At 46.2% G+C, this 18,660-nt stretch overlaps 1 protein-coding gene across 2 annotated transcripts in view; it reads left to right on the forward strand.

The window, feature by feature from the left end:
• Positions 1-964: 964 nt before the first annotated feature.
• Positions 965-18,660, forward strand: part of Drd2 (dopamine receptor D2) — a 59,934-nt gene continuing 42,238 nt past the window's right edge. For both annotated transcript variants that reach the window (XM_020161573.2, XM_020161574.2), the window contains exon 1: positions 965-1,038. The gene's annotated coding sequence lies outside the window, so the exon portion shown is untranslated. The remainder of the gene's footprint in view (positions 1,039-18,660) is intronic.

The raw sequence follows: 18,660 nt of genomic DNA on the forward strand, positions 1-18,660 counted from the left end.
AGAGGGAGGACAGTGAGCAACTAATTGCTGAAGAAGATGGAAAGAAAAGGAGAAAGAAAGATGTTCCTTGGCAGCCCAAATGAGCCTGGGGAGGGGCTGCAGAAAAGTACGACCTCTCTCCCTCTTCCTCCTCTACTCCCCATCACACACACCTAGGTTTGGAGTCAAAGGTCATCTGGAACCTTAAGGCCTGCATTTCCACCTCAGGTCAACTCCACCAGGCGTTTCCTCTGGAAAAGTCAAGGAACAGAACTGACCGCACAGATGTTCAGACCTGAGATCACACAACGGATCCTAGACCTCCCCCAAAACTCTTACTCCTTACATGACTCGCTGGATGCGAGGTGCCTTCAGCATCCCTTGGCCTCTGATTCCTCAAAGGAGGGGACAGACAAGCAGGAGTTGAGAACGCTGGATGAAGGCAGACTTGGATAAACTGTGTTACTTGGCCAGTGTAGGGAAAGCCTGGTGGGCAATCCAGGGCTCAGTTCTCATCTCAAAGCCAGACAGCTCGGTTGTCGCCTCTAAACTAGGGATGAAGAATCCCCCATGCCCTCCCAGCTTTCCCACAGGCCAGGGGTTCGCAGCAGCACCAAAGAGCACGGGTGGGTGGGGCCTGCCCCAGGGGCGGGGCCTCGGGCGCCTCGTGGCCAGGGCGGCCCCGCCCCCTCCTCCCGGGCCCCAGTGCTCCGGCGCCGCGGAGCTGTCCAGCCTCAGTGTTGGAGCTGGCAGCCTCCCGCGCGCGCCGCGCCGCCTCCGCGCCTCGTCCCCGCGCTGCGCTCCTGTCCTCCCGCCCCGCAGCCGGCCCCGCCCCGCCCCGCCTCGGCCGGTCCACCGCTCCTCACTGGCGTGAGCCGGTCGAGCGGCTGCCCGCCGGGGGCTCTGATCGGCGCGGCGGGGCCGGCAGTCAGGGACCCGCCGAGGAGAGCGGCGGCCCCGGACGGCTGCCGGAGGGGCGGCCGCGCGTGGATGCGGCGGGAGCCGGAAGCCTCGAGCAGCCGGCGCCGTCTCTGCCCCCGGGCGCCCTATGGCTTGAAGGTAAGCAAGGGCCGGATGGAGCGACAGGGGACCCAAGTCTAGGCACTGTCACAGGGAGAGGACAGGGAGCTAGAGGGCTGTGCGCCAGAGACTGGAACTTTTGTCCGGTCATTCCAGCGCCGCCTGCCTGAGAGCGCCGTCGGGCAGCCTACCCCGGGCCGTCCGGAGCCCTGCGGCTGCCATCCCCTCTCCCTCCTTCTTGGTGTCCTTTGCACCGCCCAGGCGGGAATCTTCACCCCAGGCACGAGCCGGCGCGACCGGGGCAGCCTCCCCGCGGGGCGCAGAGAGAGAGTCCGGCTGAGCACCGGCTTCGGAGAGCAGCCGTCTCCCGACGATCTCGGTGGAGCACTTGAGCCCAGGACCCCGGTGCACGCAGCCCCAGAGGACGAAGGGTTGTTTTTGTCAACTCCGTATTGGCGCAACCTGAGACTTCAGTTTCAAAGGGCAAAAGATAAGGATGAGGGCGCTCCCGCTTCTTGGTTGGTCGCTGTCCTTGGTACTGAATTTTCGTTCTCCTTGTTCTCTGGGTTTGAGAGCCAGTAGGGGAGGGAGCCTGGGATTCCAGACCCAGCCTGCGAATGCGGGTAACGGTGGGGACAGTAACAGAGGGTGACTGTACAGCTCTGGAATGGACCAGGAGTCCTGCTAGGTCAGTGTGCGGAGACAAGAGGCAGCTCAAAGCGTCAGACAGTTCGTATCCTCATTCCTGTCTACAGCGGGCAGCCTGTGAGCGGTGGAGGAGCAGAGGTAAGAGGATGCGTGTGCATCTACACAACAGACTTCACCATGGACACAAGTCACATCGCTGCAGCTCCATAGGGACAAGCCCTCGCTCTCAGCCACAACGAAGCAGTCTGAGCGAGTCACTGTTACCCCTTCTGGCGCCCCACTACTTTCTGTGCTGAGGCTCCTGAGGTTGGGTGAGGTGCAAGGCACTTTGTAAATCTTCTCTAGATCTTTCTGCAGATCCAACCATTTCTGGATTTTTCTTTTCTGGTACTAGGGATTGAGCCCAAGGCCTTGCACTTACTAGGCAAGCACTCTACCACTTGAGTTAGGTCCCCAGCAGGCTATAAACCTTTCAGACTAATCCTTGCTCCTCTCCAGGGAACTACGTGTTCAGTGCTCTCTCTCCCCCCAGATGCAAATACTTGTGCTTATTCTTGATTCATCCTGCAGCATTAAGGCCACTTGAAAAAGCATTCTTTTCGTCCTTTCCATTGCTGCTGTTTGATGAGGGTAGGCAAAGAGGGAGGCCATGATGAATGTGACCAATTTCCCCAGAATCAGCAAGCTGGTTTGCTGGGTCTCAGCCCCCCGCCGTGGACTTCTCTGCTTAATGTTCAAAACACATGGCAAATTTGTTTCCAGGGGGTTTGATGCTATCTCTGAACTCAGATATCTGACAGGGAAAAGGATTGGATTAGACCTAGAGCCAAATAGGGGCCATGGAAGTCCCAGTCTTCACCTCGTAAAGAATGTTCTGAGTTCCATTCACCTTTCTATCACAGCCTGAGGATGAAAGACACCTGGTAAATGGTGAGATTCCAATCTGTTGTTGAGGTCCGAGGCAGCATTTCTGTAAGATATTTTCTAAAACGAGCTCTCTGCATCTGAATCATCTGGGAAGCTGGTTTAAAATGCATAATTTTACTTCTTCACTGAAAAAATGCTGAATGAGAATCCCAAGCCTGAATGAGGCTCATTAACTTATGGTTTTAACAGTATTTCTGGGTGGTTTCTATGTACCTCAGGTTGGGAAATCCCCTCTCATAAAAGCTCACACTCCTAAGAGAGTCTGTGTACATTTTAAATTGATACAATTAAGGTCTTTCATTTATCCCATTGTCTCCTGAAGTTATATATGTTAAATTCTTCACATATGGGACTTCCACTGAAGGCTCATCCACCTGATTCAATTCTTTTGTTGTGATGAAGTGTAAAACTCAATCTCCTCTTCCCCAGGATCCTCTGGGCTCTTTTTCTTTCTAAAACATATATTCACATCTCTAGGAATCACCAATATGGCGGCAGGTGGACTTGCATAAATACTAACTTATCCTCTCTGGGTGATGACTCAGTTTTCCTCTTCTCCTCCCCTTCTGTGTTTGTTATGGTCTTTCCTTGTGCATGTGTTGTGATCTGCTAATACAATGGTTTCTGAAATGCCAAAGAGCGATTAGTTCAGACTAGTAGCACGTCATGCCCCTCAAGGCTGATAGCCACTCATGCCCTCCTGGCATTGACTATGTGGATTTGATTTTTGTGCTCTGAAAACTAGGAGTCCAGTAATGATGCTTGTAAGCCAGTCAGTCTTCTACCTTCATTGCAAGGTTGGATTATTTCTATGTACAGCAGGCAATTATAATGGGAATGAGGTAGGAGAAGTTGAGAATGAGAGAAATCTTTCTCTTCCATCTCTCATACCAGGGGAAGCAAAGAAAAACTTAAGGTCTTATCAGAAACAGGGGCTCAAATACTTCTGAGATTGACCTGCTGAAGCCAAATGGATCTAATGTCACTGTTCTCTGGGTAACAAGTGTAAGGAGAAAGGCATGTGGACTCTGCCTGAAGAGAGCTATCTCCATCATCCCTGAGAGTAAAAGTCAAATTTTGGTGTTAGGCAGAAGTGTGACTGTGAAGATTGCACAAGGTGTAGTGTGTGTGTGTGTGTGTGTGTGTGTGTGTATACACATGGGGTGGATATCATGTATGAAGAGACCTCTTTGAGCCAATACTGCCCCTTCTAGTGACTCACACTTTCTGACCTACTGCTTTCAACTTCTACTTCCTTTGTTGTGTTTCAGCACCTAGGAGGGGAATAGAAAATCGAAGTTGAGACTTTATAACCCAAAGCCATATTTGCAAAAGCTTCTAGGACCATCATGTATATTATCAACTCACAATAATCTAAGGTCTGAGGTCTTGAAAAGAACTTAGTAGGGTGGCCCCACCATTCCCATTTCCCCTAAGACCTTATTTACTGGTCTTCAGAGGTTAGCCTGGATGCCCCTATCTCCAAACATGGCAGCTGCCCAGAAATACTCTGTCTCTCTCCTGTAACTAAAGTTCTCTCTCAAAAAAAAAAAAAAAAAGAAGAAAAAAAGAAAAAAGAAAAAGAATGCTGTCAAGTTTTTAGTTCCTGATCCTTAGGATTTGACTTAGTGGCTAAAGTTTCTCCATCCTGCATGTAAGAAACTTGGAAACCACAGGTTGGTTTAGCCTTTCAGCAGGCACTGTCCTCTTATTTAGCTGAATCCCAGCACCGTTCTCCTTACTTCCCCACCCCTAAGAAGGCTTCTTATGGCTCCATGAGGGCTCCAAGGTTTGGCTTTGGGCTTCTATATCCTACAGCTTCCTAAGGGTATGAAAGTTGCTTAGTTACCAGTTCTGGGTGGTAAACTGATTTTAATGTCATACATTTAATTCCTTTAATAGTGTTGGAATTCAATGTTACTATATCCCTGCCTCTCCCCTGTCCTCATTATCTGTGTAATTGAAGATTTCTTTCTTATTTTTAAAATAATAGAATCATATTATCTAATTGCGTAGGATTAGACAATAGCTTGATTATAGTGTTTGTACATGGGACTGGAGAAGAAATAAAACTATCACTCAGCCAACTGGGTTGCTTCTGTTGGAGTCCAGAGAGAGGAGAGAAACTTGCCCTCTGGACGCCACATGTCCTCTCTTCTCATCCCTTTCACCTCAAACTGAGAAACGAGTTACATCCACACTCTTCCAGCCGGTTTTCCCCTGAGAGAGCACATTCTCATCTCTCCCTAGGAGATAAGGAAGTATTTCTCTGCAGAGGAGCCCAGGTCCCTCATGGCTTGGGTATATGAGGAGGAGCCAGAGATGACTCACTGGGGCCTGGGGGCTCCCTCCTTCTCCCATAGAAGAGGCTGCAGTGTTACAAACTTTGAGATTTAGAGGCTGCTGGGAATGACTGGGAGAGTATGGGACACTGTGTGTGAAGGTGGGGACAGGTAAGAAATTCTTGTGGGAGCTCTTGAAATATGCTGATGTGAAGTACACATTAAATACCCGCATCAACTCAGTGTAATTTGGGTAATTTTGTTGTAATCTGCTGGCACCTGCGAGGATATTCACTTTCCCTAGAAGGAGATGCAGGAAGTCTTTGCTGTCCATAGGGATGGGAAGAGAAGAAGGGAGGACCCCTGACTCCCTGGAGCCCTCTGAATGATGTCAGCCTGCTCCCAGGTGGAGGCTGATCCATGATGTCAGGCAGACTCAGCCGCAGTGGCCCCGTCAATAGACCTCTGGGCAGTCCTGCCTTCCAGGACATTGCTGCTCAGTGCAGAATTGCATCCACAGCCAAAGGGACTTTTCCCTGAAGATGTCTGGGAGACAAAGTGAGTCCTGAGGCCCATCCATTCGTCAGTGGTTCCTTCAGAATGTGCCTGCCCTTCTCATTGCCACCCCTGCTTTGTTGTTATTGTTTGGGTCTAAGTGGCCCAGCAGGGGAAAGGCATTAGAAATGAAATTATTTTTGTTGCACACTGTATAATTACCTCTGTTCCTTCCTGTTACCCCAGGCAGCAACATCACGAGCAGCAATTCCCCGGGAACCCTTGGTCTGGGAAAGTGGCTTGCGCATAGGCTTCCTTAGAACAGCTGCTTTTGACAAGTGGACCTGCTCACCAGTCCCTCCACTGCTGGCCTCATCATTGTAGCAGCCAACATTTATCACGCACCTGCTGTGTGCAGGGCACTGTGCTCAGCACTTGACGTATGTCTTTCATTTCAATTCCCTACCGTACAACGCCGTGAAATAGGCACTCTTGTTATCCCCAGTTTGCAAAGGAAGAAGCATGGGCTTAGTGAGTGGCTTGCACTAGGTCACATGGCTAATGTGAGGGGTGGAGATTCAAAACCAGACTGTCTGATGCTTAAATAATAACGCTTTCTGATTTACATGACATAAATCATAAGAAAGGGAGAAAGATAGGGACAGGGGTATATCTTCTTTAATAAACTGAAGTAACAGTGATTTTTCAGATGATAACAGGAAAATGAGAAGGGGAGACAGCAGAAGAAGAGGATGAATGAAATAACTCCCTGGCATTCTTAAATTTGAGAACCAGTTAGGAAGTGTTGTTCTATACCTGGATCTGAGTCCTTTTGGCTAACTCTGCTGGGAATGTACCTTTTCAAACTGTGGGAGCAGAGGGGAGGGAGGCGGGAGTGGAAGGAAAGCAGCATCAACTAAACTTTCCAACTTGAAGGGAGGATCAGGGGAGGAGGTGTGGAGATGATCTGTCAAGCTGGGCTGACAGATAACATCTGTCCCACATCTCTTTGAGTGAACTGAACTGTCCAAAGGATGAAAACCAGACTTCTTCTGACTTTTAAACCTCTTTGTTGTGTTCTTGTGACACTGGATAAAAACTTTAATAAGTTTTCAGTACTAAGTCTCCAGTACTGAGCTTCTTACATAAACAGAGTGGTGAGTGTGGGGTGTCCTAGGATCCTGCACAGGCCCAGGAGTGACTCATGAAAGCTGTTTTTAAGGACTTGTTCATCAGTGTTTTTCTGGTGGGCAGAGGTCTGGATATCCCAGGGCAGGGAATTGGCATCAGTTTCAAAATAAGGAAACCATTTAGATGCTGCCTAATAAATTGGATTCCCTAAGATTCAACAGTACTGAAGACTCATCTAAAATGATTGGATAAAGATGTTCCCCTTGTAATAAGCTAGAAGGCTTCTATCACAGTGTAAACCTCACCCTGAGTTTTACAAAAGCATCCATCAATGCTTGGTTCCTTGTTTTTAAATTTTGTATAGTAGCTAAACCTGTGGGCTCTGGAATTTGAGTCCCAGAATTTCAATCCTGACTCTTACACTTACTTGCCGTGTGACAATGAGCAAGTTGATTAACTCTATTATTCTGGGCTTCCTTCTGTAAATGGATGTCAGTACGAACCTTATTTGGTTGTAGTGGTTAAAGGTAACAGATAAAGTGAAATAAGCCAGTTCCACAAACACAAGTATCATGTGTTTTTCTCTCATTTGAGGAAGCTAGGAGAAAACAAAACAAGATCATGAAAATTAAAGGGGGGACTACTAGGAATTAGAAAGGGAAGAGAAAAGGAAAGGGAGGGAGGATAAGAAAGAGTAATGGAGGTGGTGAATATGATCCAAGTACATTGCATGCATGTATAGAAATGTCCTGATAAAACCCATCACTGTGTACAATTTAATATGGGTCAATAAAAAGGTAATAGATAAAAGGCATTTGAAATACTCCCTGATATTATCGTAAAATATCTATAAGTGTTAACTCTATGATTATTACTGTTAACTAAGAAACTTAAAGGGGAACATTTTTACCTGTCGTCATTTCCCACTAATTTAGCATGTGATTTTACATCTCTGAGACTATGCTTCTAATACTTTCATGAAATTCAAGCTTACATTTCTTATTCCCTCCACTCATCTTCACCAGCATTCTTTGGCGGTCACCTGTTTAAAGATCTTACTCATCCTGAGCAAAATTAGTTTGAATTACTTGTCATTCCTTTGAATTAGGTGCTGCTCAACTCCCATCTCACTCCACACAACCTAAGAGAAGGCATCCGTCTTCCTGGTGATGGCTTTGCATGGCCTCATTTTTCTTTCTGGCTTCCTGGGTTCTTCATCTACTACCTCATGTTTGGGGCCTTCCTGATTGGCAGTGCCACGTGGTGTGGTGCACTCTGCCACAGACCACTTTTTATGAAAAATAAAAATAAGAAGAACATACCAATTGCACAAGGACAAGGAGAATTTCCTGTCTTGTGACAAATTGAGAGGGCCAAAGCATTTCACACTGAGTGGATCCCCAAAGCTAGCAAGAAACACATGCATTATATTCTGTGGGGACCTTAGTGGCAGGAGAAAATACCACCCCTGTATTTGCATGAAGAATGGTCTATCTCAAGAAGGGAGGATGGAAAACAGTACTTCTGGCCTTGGAACTCTCTCATCCAGAAAGCTACTCTCACTCTTGGGCGTTTTCTTTTGTCTATGATTCTTTGCACCTATTTCTGGCCAATTACAAATGCTTGCTGCTTAGTGATGGCTGAAGATTTGAGAGGGCATGGCAAGTGTTCTGTTCCCAGGTCATCTTCCTCAGATCATTCCTTTTTTACATTCTGAGCACCTTTAGCTCTTTCATTCATTTATAGCAAGGTCAACAAAAGAAGGATTGACAAGCAAAGAATAACATTCCGGGTCCCAAGCAGAGGGCGAAAGGGTCTTCATAGTGGATCCATGTTTCAATATACTTTTTTTCCTTGAGTAATGTATTCAGCTGAAGGTCTGGGATCACTCTGGATAACTAATGTCACAAAGTCTTCCCTGTAACAAGTTTTCTCTGGGGAGCTGGAAGGGTGTGGTGATTGTTCTCCATAATTCCACACTGCCCTCCAAATATTCTGGTTGCTTCCTGTGTTACCTTCTGTGGTGGCCAGCTTCCTAGATGGCTTTCATACTCCCCTGATATTCACATTCTTGTATAATCTGCTCCTACATTAAACAGGGCATATCTCTGTGCCAATAGGATAATGCCTAAATGACACAATGTGACTTTTGAGGATAGGTCCTAAAAGATATCATGACTTCTCCCTTGTTCTCTTTTGGACCACTCATGCTGGAGAGCCAGATGCATGTTACGAGGATACTACAGCAGCCCTCTGGGAAGGAAGATCTGCATGTAGAGGAACTGAAAGTTCCTGGCAAAAGCCATGGGCGTAAACTCTCTTTCCCTAGACAAGCCTTCAAGTGACAGTGGCCCAGGTCTTTGCTGAACCCTTTTGAAAGACCCTGAACCAGAACCTCCAAACTCAGCACCTAAATTCCTGACCCACAAAATGTATAAGACAATACATTTTTGTTTTCTAAAGTTGCTAAGTTTAGGGATAATTTATTATACAGCAGTGGATAACTAGTGCACACTCTGAAATTATTCTCCATGAGGTTATTCCAACTAGTCTTCTGAAATGACATGAAGTCTGTTCACTCTCCATTGTATAAAAATGGGTTCCTATTATTGGTCTAAAGCTCCCTCTTGTGAGCCTCAGGGTACCCTCTGCTTATGTCATTCCGAGATTTAAAAGCAATCATGTTTTACACACCATGTCCATGAGTCCCCAAGGTCATCATCTTGCCAGACCAGCTGCTGGTTCCTCGGTTCTGCCTTCCAGTTCTCCTCTTCCCTGAATATCTTCTGCTGTAGCTGAACAACATATGTTTTGGTTTTTGTTTTCTCATTGAATGAATGTTATTGAGTACCTGCTATATACTAGGCAACTCATCTTGGCTGCAGATACATCCGTGAAAGATTTCTGCCTTCTGGGAACTTACATGCTAGTGGAAGAAGAGAAATGGTAAATAATAAATATAAAAGGTAAATTGTCAGCTGTAATAAGTACTCAGGAAAAGAGAAAGCAGACTAGGATTGGGGTAATATGGGATGCCAAGGAGTGGTCAGGATGGACCTGGGGAAAGTAACATTTGAGAAAAGACTTGAAGGATGTAAGGGAGTGAACTGTGACATGGAGGGAAAGGCATTCAAGGCAGTAGGGTCATCCAGTCTGCGTGGGTTTTTAAGCATTTAAAAATAATTGTCTTATTCCCTGTGGAATAATAGCGATAATACTCTGCAATTGGAACTCCCTTTAATTTTCAAAACCCATGAGGCAAGAGTAATCTCTCATTTGTAAAGTACTTTCACGTACACTATCACTATTGATCTTTACAACAACCCATTCAGGTGGCTCTTATTAACCCCCATTTTGCAGACGTAGCTCAGAGAGGTTAAGTGAAATTTGCTTAGAGTCACAACAGAGCTAGGAAGTATTAGAGCTACTGTGTTATGACGTCTTGTGTGCTCCTTTCTTATATTGCCATCTCAGTGCAATTGAGCATTTCTTGTTTTCCCCACTAGAGTCTGAAGCTCTTGAAGCAGAGAATCTGTCTCATATTTTTCTGGAATGTGTTATAAACTAAAATGATGCTAAGCACTTGGTCATCACTGAAGTTGTTGATGAGTGGGTGAGTGATGGGTTGGTGAGTGATGACTTATTTCCCCACAGCCTCATTCTCTCTGTACTCACTTGAAAACCAACAAAAGTCTGGTAGTGTCTGAAGCATCCCCCATGCCTAGTGGGTCAGTAAGATGCTTTGTCTTTTCTCCTTCATCCTCAGCCAGCACTATCTGGCTGCCTACAGTCAAGACCACATTGTAAGTTGGGTGGAAAATGTTGATAGTTGCTGTAGGGCATTGAAATGGGAGGATATTGAGTAACTGGAGTCCACTTCAATCATACACAGAGATGAAGGAACTGGTTGAGCTGTCAAGAAAATACAAACAGATGCATTAGTCAGGGCAGCCTGAGGACCTGAAGACACACAGAATGGAAAAATTCTTGCAGGTCATCTTTAGTGCTCTAGGTAGCTTCAGTTTTTGAAGCTGGGACTTAGAGTCTGAGAATCTTGGTTGGTCCTCAGTATAAAAGGAAAGCATCATTCTACATGAGACCCTCCAAAAACTGGAACAGTTTGAACTTATCTTTCCTAAAAGTACTTTTCATAAGTGGAATGTGCACTACCTGCTTATTTAGTTTTTCAGTATAGCAAAGTGATTCAGAGGGTGACCTTGGAAGCCAGAGTGATGTAGACTTAGGTCTCTTCTGCCAATTTGTCATGAATGAGTTACATGACCTTCATCAAGTTAATATAATTTCTTTGAGATGTAGGGTTCTTTCCCCCCTCCATAAATAGGGATGACCACGGCTCTTACTTGACAGGGTTTTTGGGGAAAGCAAATGAATCATAAATATAGAGCATTTGGCCTACTGCCTGACATATGGCAAACTTTTAATAATCATTCACTACCATTCTTATAATTATTAGGAGGCATGGAAATGCCCATAGGACCCTTCCCAATCTGTGCTCACCATTTCATTTTCTCTCCTCTGGAGGGAAGAAAGATATGACAGATGAGGCAATGAGACAAGGACTTGACTCATAGAGTGTTACCTTTGGAAGACCCCAGTGTCACCTAGCAAGGGAATAGTGAAGCTAGAATAGAGCTCACTTCTGCCTCTGCTGTCCCCATCCTCAAGATAGGTTATGGAGTATTCAAGGAATTCAGTGGCTAAAGAGTAGAGTTTGAGGTGGAGATGGTATAAAGTGAGGCCAGAGGTATCAGCAAGGACCAAACTTGAACCTTTCTGTCTTAGGAGGGAGACTAGACTCCATCCTGAAGAAAATCAAGAAGCCAATTTGAAGAGCTGGATTTTAAGTGGAGAATAACTACATTGATTTGATTTACATTTAAAAAACACAGAAACTGCTGTGTGGGAGAAGTAATTATAGAGGAGGCAACACTGGAAGAAGAAGGGTTTGTGGATGTCCAGGACAGTGATGTGGGAGAGTTGGACAGAGGTAGGACAGTAGAGTTAGGAAGACAAGAAAGATCTAAAAAGATCTTAAATTCCACTAGAATTTGGGGATTAGTGGGCTTTGGAGGATGAGGGAAAGAGAGAAGTCAGGAATGATTTACAGACAAGGAAGCACAGGAATTAAGGATATTGGAAAAAGTGTTTCAATACTGGGCTGGAAATCTAAGCCAGGTGGAAAGGAAAGGAAAAATAGGATGTTCATATCAGGAGGAAGAAATAGATTCAGTGAACTGATGGCGTTGGTGTGGTCAGAGAACTGAAATACTTGGAGTAATTGAGCCAATGGCTGAGATTGAGCCATTGTGGTCAGAGGGTGGGAAAATAGAATGGGTAGAGTATTCAATAGAATGGGTCCAGTATTCAATCATGGGAATAGATGGTTGAAGTGGAGGGTATACATGGAGATAAGGAAGTCAGGAGGCTGAGAGGCCAAGGTATTGCAAGTTGATTCATTCTACCCAAGTCATTGGGGGGAGACCATGAACTAGGTGCCAAAGGCTTTAGTGAGGCAAGGGAAGAGACCAGGAGCCTATGGGCAACAGCGACAAAGAGGGATGGAGGGGTCATGGATAAGTGGCATATCCCTCCAATGAACAGGATCTTTACAAGAGGGTAGAGGAAGCCAAGTGTGGTGGCTCACACCTATAATCCTAGCTATTTGGGAGGCAGAGACTGGGAGGATTGAAATTTGAAACCAGCCTGGGCAAACAGTTAGTGAGGCCCCATCACGAGCAATAGAAAGTTGGGTGTGGTGGCATATGCTTGTCATCGTAACTATGTGGGAAGCATAAACAGGAAGATCTTGGTCCAGGCTGGCCCAGGCATAAAAGTGAAACCCTATTAAAAAATAACTAAAGCAAAAAGGGCTGGCAGGATGGTTCAAGTAGTAGAGCACTTATCTAGAAGCAAAGGCCCCGAGTTCAGATCCCAGTACTACCCTCCAAAAAAAAATGAGGGTAGAGGAAGGGTAATGAGGCACAAAGATGGGGTGCAGAGAAGTGGTGCCCTCAGTTTTGACAGGGAGGGGAGACATGGTTCGCACCTCTTGTCATGTGACTTTCCTCTCCTGCTTCCTCAAAGCTTATGAACTCACTAGATCACATTCTTCTCGTCTACGGAGGATGGGGAAGAAAGGGAAAAAGAAAAGAGAAAAGGGGGTGGTGAGTGGGTGTAAAGGTGCAGATGAGAGATATGAAAGGGATGGGAGTTACAGGGAAGGAAAAGAAAATGGATCTGTTGACATTTGCTGTTCCTTGGCACCCAACGTGCGATAGCTAACCTTTCAATGTGCTATTTTATCTACCTGAGTGCTCTTTCCCTTAACCTTAAAAACTGACTCCTACTCAATCTTAAACTGAGTAGAAGCATCACCTCTTCCAGGGAGTCTTCCCTGGGTTTCCTTTCTACACTGTCCTACCTGCTAGGGTCTCCTTCTCTGTATTTCCATAGCATGGGGTGTAGGATCCCGTGCTACTGTATTGTAATTGCCTACTTACTGGCCTGTGTCCCTCAGTGGGTAGAGATGCCTTCAAGGTGAGAATGGAATCCTTATTGTTCAAGGTTTAAGTACTAGCCTACTGCACTGCCCATGGTGGGACAGTGGTCACTACCCATCCTTTGTGATATATCCACTTGATAATAAGCCTGCAGCACACACTTTCTTCTGCTCATCCTTGAAATCCTCCACACTATTAATGCAGGCTAGAAGGAGCCTCCAGTAAGTGATTAAGACTGGAGGGATCCCAGGATATCAAGTCTATAAAGAGCCTTCAGGACCTACACAACTCTTTATGTGTGGATGAGAAAATTGTTCTCAGAGAGGGAAGGGATATGTACTGCTTAGCAGCAGACCAGACCCTGACCCTGGGTGTATCAGCTACCCAGCCCATTTCCCACCATGCCAAACCATCCGTGGTGGTCTGGGCCTCATAGCCAGAGATGGGGTTCTCTACACTGCTTGGCCTCACTTGGCCTTATCTAAAGTTTTCCCAATTTAGAAAGCCCTAAGAATCATCTCCTTGTCCTTTCTTCTCATTGTGGATTCAAAATTGCTGATTTGGCAGCTTTGGTTACTCAGATGTACTCTTTTACATGGAAGTACAGAGAAGTAAAATGAAAAGTAAGGTCAAGCTAGAACCTTTCTATTTTGAGGGTTCATGGCGTTGAGTGACAGAGCTGCAGAGCCAACAATGGTTTCCATTTTCTCACAGGAAACCAGACTGGGACAAATTGATCCTCTGTGTATCACATGACAGGCAAGAACTCTTTAGATGCTGTATTATTTCATTCATAATAACAACATAAAACATGCTGATTACTTCTTTTTTTTTTTTTTTTGGCAGTGCTGGGGTGTGAACTCAGGGTTTTGTACTTGCTATTGCTTGAGCCACACCTCTAGCCCTTTTTACTCTGATTATTTTGTAGATAGGATCTTGCTTTTGGTCCAGGCTCACTTGGGCCACAGCTCTCCTATTATGCTTTCTGGCACAGCTGGGATGACAGACATGCACCACCATGCCCATCTGTTGGTTGAGATGGGGGTCTCAGTTTCTCCCATGTAGCTAGAAATACGGGCATGACCCACCAGTGCCCTGCAAGGTATGCTGATTACTTCTAGATCGTCAGTCCGATCTCAGGGACTAGACAGCAAGGTGGGGCAGAAGAGGCAATTCCCATGCTCGGTACTTAGCACATGCTCAGCAGGCAGTAGGATGTCAATAAATTGTTGCATGAGTGAATAAATGATGAATGAATCCTCTTGCAGAACAGCATGAAATTTTCTCAAAAGCACATGGAGCAGAGGTGGCTTAGCTCCGTGGTAGAGGGCTTGCCTAGCCATGCAAGGGTTCCATCCCCCAAACTGGAAAAAATAAAAATGGCACACGGAGAAGGATGACTACAAATCTGAGTGTATTCTCCGAGCCCAAAGTATCAAGAAGGTCTCTGGTGGGGGAGGGGAGGTGGGAAGGCCTCTGCAGAGCTCACAGTCAGATGCCTGAAATGTTGTAAGACCATGTAAACGTAGAGCAGGTATTAGTTTTCTGTGACTGCCATAACAAAGTACAGAAAACCAGGTGACTTAAAAGAAGACATTCATTCTTTCACAATTCTGGTGACTAGAAGTCAAGATCAAGACATTGGCTGGGCTGTGCAAGTTCTGAAGTCTCTAGGGAGGATCTTCCCTTGTGGCTCATGGCGTTCCTTGGCTTGTGATAACATCACTCTAATCTGTCCCTTGTCTTCTTTCTGTGTCTCTGTCTGCTCTTCTTTTACAGGGATATCAGGCAGCGATTTAAAGTCCACTCTAATCCAATGTGAGCCCATCTGATCTTTAACTACATCTGCAAACACTCCATTTCCAAATGAGACCATATTCTGAGGTTCTGAGGAGACATGAATTTTGTGGTGACACTATTCAACCCAGTACAGGGAGCTTCCTGCCTTGCTGGTTCCTGGTCCCTGCAGGCATATTTTGCCTCCTCCAGTGCAGAACTGTTTCCCTCTCAGTCACCTGTTTGGGAAGAGCTGCCCACGTGTCTAATTGAAGCCTCATCTCCTGAGTTAGAAGGCAAATGAGGACGAGAAAGAAAGCAATTAGCATGACTGGGAGTTTGGGATTAAAAGGGATTACTGGCCTGTGGTAATGGTTTGGAAGGGGGAAAGTCAGGGGAGTTTGGAGGGAAGGAAGGGAGTCCCTTGAGTGTTCTAGAAAGGGGAGGCCATGGGAACCTGAACTCTTGGTGCACTTGGGCTCAGGCACAGTGAGTGTGGTGTGCTGGGTGCAGCTGTTAAATGTAAAGAGCTCAGAGTTTAGAGTGGTTCATTCTACAAGCATTTATTAAATGCCTCTATGGGCCAGGCTCTTAGTCTAATGTACACTTCACAGAATGAGAACACTGAGGCTCCAGTAGGCCAAGTGAATTATCCAAGATCTGAAATTCAAATCTTCTGACTTTCAGTGTACCTCACACAATGCAATACTTTTCTTCCATACGCTTCAATCTGCCATGGGATCCCTGACTCACCTGGGGAAAAGTAATGATAGCAACAGCCCCTGCACCCAGACATGTGCAGTGCGAGTTTCCAAAAGTCATTGTGCTGCTGCTAGCTGATGTGGTACAAGTGGAGGCAGAGGCAGGAGTTTCTGGATTACTGTCACTAGGTTCATTTGTGCTGGGAATGAAGGAGGGGACGCATGGCATGTGTACTTCCTGTGGAGAAGAAAAGAGAAGACTTGGCCCCCCAAACACACCACAGACGCTGATGGAGCTGCATTGTTAAATTTGTAGCTGGTCAGTGCACAAGAACATAGCGGTGCTAATCATATCGGGGATGTTTCCTGGGTCCTGCAAATGAGGATCCCAGGGCCCTGCACATTCTTCCTCCTATGGTTCTGCCTTAGTGCCCTCAGGGCCACATCTGGAGCTGCCTGGATTGTTTCCCAGTGTGGCTGACCTGCTATATGATGACCTGGTCTATAGCAGATGCTTAGTAATTGCTCATTGAATGACTTGAGTGAGTCTGGAAAGAAAATGAATCACTCACTATGGCCAGTGAGGGAGGTGTCAGGGAAGGAGCTGTGATCAGCCTAGTTTTGGGACTTGAGGCTACACCTGGGACTTGGCTTGCAGCCTGCACTAGCTTCCTGAGAACCCAGGACACCAAAGCCCCCCTGCTTCTCTGGCTTCCATCTCTTCTTTATCCCCAAGCAGCTATCTGCCCTCTGCAGCATCTCTCCACACCCTGTCTCCATGGTAATGTCACAGCCACTGAGTTCATGGCTCTGGTAGAAGAGAGAGGAAAAAAGGACAGGGGCAGGAGGGCATGTAGCCACAGTGTTCATGTGCCTTTCCTGAGCAGTGTAGGTCTAACAGGCCAGGGATCAGCAAGGAGGGGCCAAAGCTGAGGACCCACAACAATGCTGTGCCAGATAGATCTTGAACAGGAGTCTCTGTCCTCAAGGGACTTTGGAGGCTGGCTTGAGCGTCTGCCTAGGTAGGAATTACATTTCATTCATGCAACAAAACCCAGATTCATTGTTGCCCCAGAAAGCCAATCTCCAGTTCTTTTTCTTCCCTGCCCTCCATGTCCCTGTTCTACCAGCCTGTGACAGCTCACAAGCTTTGCTAGGGCTTGGTGGGGAGGTAGCTGAGGAGGGCGGGAGACTTGTGCTAACTAGAAGGGTTCACAGTCTTTGGCAAACAGCCACTGGCTGCTTTGGCGCTGGATACAGCCCCACCGGGTGACCAGGTGAACTCCAGTGATGGTAGAAACGAGTCACTTGTCTGAACAGTCGATTTGATAGTGGCTCTAATCATGGCCTCTTAGTTTTTGTCCTCCAGACATGGAGTCACCAGGAAACCTAACAGAATGGACATAAAAAGCAAAGAAATGAAAAGCAGAGCTGAAATCTAGTGTATTTCGTCTAGACTCTCAGCACAGCCCTGAGGACCTGCTCATTTCCTGGGCTTTCTGTCTGTGTGTGTTGAACTCACATGGGCCTCTGTTGGGTCTCTAGAGTTGAGAGTGTCAGGTTCTGGTTTCAGTTTTCTTGCCCGAATTGGTTGCCTGTGTATATGAACTTTTCTTGACCTCTGATTCTATATTCCTAAACTGATGGGAATGGATGAGATGAAGTTCCTTCCAGTGCCTGTAGACTGACCACCCAGAGTGCTCTTGGGCCACCTCCCTCTCTCCAGAGCTACTGAGAGTCACAAAGCTTGCTATAAAGTACACACACTCCTGGCGTGCTAATTTTCTGATAGTGTTCAATTTCCCCAAGTGAATGATATCTACATTTAAAAATGCTGACTACACCATCTTCCTTATCCACATCATCTTCAATGCTTGTGGCTGCCATAAAGGATAGGAATTATTATTCCCATTCTACAGAAGAGGACACTGAGTCTCAGAAAGATTAAGTGACTGAACTCAAGACTACAAAGGTGGCAAGAAGTGGAGCTGGTGTTTGAGCCCAGGCCTGTCTGACCCAATACCTCATGCTGCCTCTGAGTCACATTAAGTTCTACTGTGTGCTGCATTTCTTGTCTTCCCTTTCTTTGCAGTGTATTCCACCGTGTGTTGTAAGGACTTGCCTCTTTCTCCCTGCTGCCGCATCACTGCCCCCAGCAGATGAGGTGAATCATGGTATCTGCATGGCCTTGCTTAGTTTGTAGTAGACCCCGACGATCTGTGCAGTGATCCTATGAGTGAAGGAATGTGCTTATTCCAAATTTTAGGAACTTGGGTAAGTTAGACTGTTGTTAAATAAGTAAGTATAGTCCGCAGTGCTATGCACAACAGTGGGTGGATATGTGCACACACACACACACACACACACACACGCACGCACGCACACACAGATAAATCAGTGCTTGTGTTGTGGCTGGTGCCAGTGGTGCACTCCTCTGGTCCTAGCTGCTTGAGAGGCTGAGATGGGGAGGACTGTGGTTTCCCATCTCAGCCTTTGCCCGAGCAAAAAGTTAGTGAGACCCCATTTGAACCACTAAGAGCTGGATATGGTGGCACACCTGTCATTCCAACTACTAGGGGAAATGTAAATGGGAGGATCTATGTCAAGGCCAGCCTGGGCAAAAGGCAAGAACCTATCTCTAAAATAACCAAAGTAAAAGGAGCTGAAGGTGTGGCTCAAGTGTTAGAGAACTGGCAGAGCACCTGCCTAGTAAGAGCTAAGTCCTGAGCTCAAACCCCAGTACCGAACAAAAGAAATCAGTGCTTGTTTGCGGTGGTATATACACAGTGTAAATTGTGGTGGAACAGCATTTTTCCACCACAGCTGACATATATCCCTTTAAGTGAATTAGTACTTTCATCTTGGCTGACACAAAGGAAGCAGTAAAAGTCTGCATGCCAGCACAAGTGTGCCTCCATGGCTTCTCCATCAAAACCCATAAAGGGCTGTGTTTCCCCAGTAACCAGCATCAAGAAGTGGTACGCACAACCCTTTTCCTCTCATTTTCCTGGTGATACCTGGCATCTCATGTCACCTATGTGGACCAGAGATTACAAATGTAGGAAGGACAGTCAAGACCCTTGATGAGAAAGTTATAGAGAAAAGAACTTACCAAAAGTAAGTTCTAGTACATAGTGCTTTATGCTAGTCACTATTCCAAATCTCTTCAAACATTAACTC

This window comes from Castor canadensis, chromosome 2, assembly GCF_047511655.1.
Source record: "Castor canadensis chromosome 2, mCasCan1.hap1v2, whole genome shotgun sequence".
Classification (NCBI taxonomy): Eukaryota; Metazoa; Chordata; class Mammalia; order Rodentia; family Castoridae; genus Castor; species Castor canadensis.